Here is a 3504-nt window from a genome sequence, read left to right as displayed (position 1 = left end):
ATTGGGCATTCCCCCTCCACGTCCCTTTTCTTCTCTCAGTTCTCTCAGGTTATTGCAGAGAACTGCCAGTCCCTGCACTTGTCCCCGACCTCCTCCCTGAAAGTGGGTACCAGGCACTGGTCCTTGCTCCCAGCCCAATGAACATTCCGTCTTCTGTTCACTCTCCACTGCTGGTGACACCTCTCCCCTCCCCTGCCTGCCACCACCATCAATCAGCAGCACTTTAAGCTCTGCCACAGCCCCTGGAAGTTGCTAAATCCCTATTTGGTTTAGTTCCACTCCAGCTCCCCCCTGCACGGAGGGACCCGATGGGATGCAGGGAAATTATACACGTAATAAAGAGCCGGTTTGCTCCGATAATTCTGATAATGATGCACACCTCACTCCTTCCCATGCACACACGTGGCTGTACACACATGCACATATCACACCCCATACCTCCCAAGCCTCATGTCCACCAAAACACCTTCCAACCTGCTGACATGCAGCTCACATCCCAGAGGCGCCCACCTGACCAGGGTCTATACTCACTGCACTAAGGTACACACCCTGCTCTTGGGAAATTCTCTGGGTCACTTTGCCTGTTCTCAGCTCCCATAGTACATGGTACTCCCCCTTCAAGGCATTTCCCATCTATGTCCTGAGGGCCTGTCTTCTCTGGAGCCCATTAGATTGTGAGCAGTGATGGTGTCTGTGTCGTTCACTGTTTAACCAAGTGCAAAGCTTGGGTCATGGTGGCGCCTCCATAACCTGACTGAGTGAATGATGGAGTGAATGAATGCATGCTTTACTACATTCATCCTCTGACAGACACACATCGCATCTTGGGGTATCCCTTGTCCCCACCCACCCACACATCCCCCCTCTAAATTGCATCTTATGTGGATACACACACACATTGTGGGTACTCACACACATTCCTGCAGATCCAGGACTATTGTGAACAGCTTTCTAGGATTATCCTTGATGTGTGTGTGGTTGGGGAGTGGCGGGGTAGGAGGGAACATATGTTTAGGAGGGATGCCAGTATGAGTGTGCACACATGGCAAGGAAGAAGGCATGTGAATGAGCGCTGTATGTGTGTGTGTGTGTGTAAGAGGATGCACGTGTGAGTCAGTGAGTGCGGGTGTTCAAGTCAGCACAGGTCTATGTGGGTACCTGCATGCATGCGCGCCTGTGCACACAAGTCTTGAAGTCCCCAAGCTTACCTTATTCCCCGCCCGCCTACAAACGTTGAAAAGCATAATGGGGTTCCTGTTCAGGTTTCCTCTTCTCCCTCCCTCCCCTAAAGTTTGGCTCCTTCTAGAGAGAAGTTTTCTTTTCTATAGCCCAGGGATGCTTAGAAAGGAAAGGGGGATTGGGACTAGGCACGGTGGCTTACACCTGTAATCCCAGCACTTTGGGAGGCCAAGGCGGGCAGATCACCTGCGGTCGGGAGTTTGAGACCAGCCTGACCAACATGGAGAAACCCCAGCTCTACTAAAAATACAAAAATTAACTGGGTGTGGTGGCGCATGCCTGTAATTCCAGCTACTCAGGAGGCTGTGGCGGGAGAATCACTTGAACGCAGTAGGCGGAGGATGCAGTGAGCCGAGATCATGACATTGCACTCCAGCCTGGGCAACAAGAGTGAAACACTGTCAAAAGAAAGAAAGAGAGAGAGAGAGGAAGGGAGGGAGGGAGGGAGGGAGGGAGGGAAAGGGGATGATGTAGCAGGGGCCCAGTGAGGCGTCCTCACTTCCAGGTCAGCTCCGCTCCTACGTCCTGGTCAGTGTTCTCCCATCGGACTCCACCAACCTCTACTACCACTACCTTGCCTGTCACACCCAGGAGAAGGTGAAAACAAAGCATGACAGTGTCTGCCCCTGTGGACTGGGGGGTGGGAGCTGCAGAGCCTCCAGGCTCGCCAATCTCCTAGGGGCTGTCCCTTCTCTGTCCCAATCACAAACCCTGCCACTGCAGCTCTGTGCTCTTCCTGGCCCCCTTCCTGCTCCTGACCTGGTGCCTTTGCTCTGTGCATCCCCTTCCAGCCTGCCCTCAACCACTGTCCCTGGCTCCTTTTCCTACACTCATGCCAGGAGTTCCCCAAGGCCCCATCCTTGGACATCTTTTCTCCAGGGGACCTCAGAGATCATTTGAGTCATTGAGATGTAGCCATTTCCCCAAGGTGGAGCCCTCTCCTGGGCAAACTTAGTCACTGCCGTAGCTTTGTGCCTCCCAGAGTGTCTCCAGCCCTGCCTTCTATTCCAGGCTGCAGCCTCTCCCTCCACTGCCTGCAGGACCCTACTCATGGGTCCTCTTCATGTGCCCCTCCCTTGGTCATACAGGTCCCTTCTGGACCCTGCCCCCAGCTTATACTCTGTCTGATCTTCACAGTCACCCTGTCCCCTTTGCTTTTCTTCACTGCCACCCCAGGCCTGCCTCGGCCTCCTGCACACTCTTCTTAGATCAGCCTCCCAATCTCCAGGGCCTGGAGAGTTCTGGGGCTGCCTGAGAGAGAGCTATTCATGTCCGCCTGCTCTCCTCACATGTACCAAAAGGTTTTTGTTTTTGTTTTTGTTTTTGTTTTTGTTTTTGTTTTTTTTAGCAATAATCTAGTCCAGGCACAGGGGCTCACACCTGTAATCCCAACACTTTTTGGGAAGCTGAGGCAGAAGGATTATTGAGCCCAGGAATTTGAGACTAGCCTGAGCAACATAGTGAGACTCTGTCTCTATAAAGAGTTAAAAATTAGCCAGGCATGGTGGCACATGCCTGTAGTCCCAGCTACTCAGGAGGCTGAGATGGGAGGATCACTCGAGCCCAGGAGTGGAGGCTACAGTAAACTGTGATCTGGTCACGAGACTCCAGCCTGGGCAACAGAGCAAGACCCTGTCTCGAAATGTAAATAAACACTGATCTGGGTCAAGTGCGCTGGCTCATGCCTGTAATCCCAACACTTTGGGAGACCGAGGCAGGTGGATCACTTGAGGTCAGGAGTTCTCGACCAGCCTGGCCAATGTGGTGAAACCCCATCTCTACTAAAAATATAAAAAATTAGCCGGGCATGGTGGCAGGCGCCTGTGATCCCAGCTACTCAGGAGACTGAGGCAGGAGAATCACTTGAACCCAGGTGGCAGAGGTTGCAGTGAGCCAAGATCATGCCATTGCACTCCAGCCTGGGCAACTAGAAACTCCATCTCAAAAAAAAAAAAACCTGATCTAGGCTGGGCGTGGTGGCTCACGCCTGTAATCCCAGCACTTTGGGAGGCCGAGGCGGGTGGATCACGAGGTCAAGAGATTGAGACCATCCTGGTCAACATGGTGAAACCCCGTCTCTACTAAAAATACAAAAAATCAGCTGGGCATGGTGGCGCGTGCCTGTAATCCCAGCTACTCAGGAGGCTGAGGCAGGAGAATTGCCTGAACCCAGGAGGCGGAGGTTGCGGTGAGCCGAGATCGCGCCATTGCACTCCAGCCTGGGTAACATGAGCGAAACTCGGTCTCAAAAAAAAAAAAAAAAAA

General features: G+C 52.8%; 1 long non-coding RNA gene across 1 annotated transcript in view; it reads right to left on the bottom strand.

Annotated features, from left to right (window-relative positions):
* Positions 1-2737: 2737 nt before the first annotated feature.
* LOC116553680 overlaps positions 2738-3504 on the bottom strand; it is a 22078-nt gene continuing 21311 nt past the window's right edge. Inside the window, exon 3 of the long non-coding RNA XR_004269862.1 lies at positions 2738-2832. This is a non-coding gene — a long non-coding RNA (uncharacterized LOC116553680). The remainder of the gene's footprint in view (positions 2833-3504) is intronic.

This window comes from Sapajus apella, unplaced genomic scaffold (assembly GCF_009761245.1).
Source record: "Sapajus apella isolate SASKATOON/1434 unplaced genomic scaffold, GSC_monkey_1.0 scaffold13, whole genome shotgun sequence".
NCBI lineage: Eukaryota > Metazoa > Chordata > Mammalia > Primates > Cebidae > Sapajus > Sapajus apella.
This window is presented reverse-complemented; position numbering and strand designations above follow the sequence as displayed.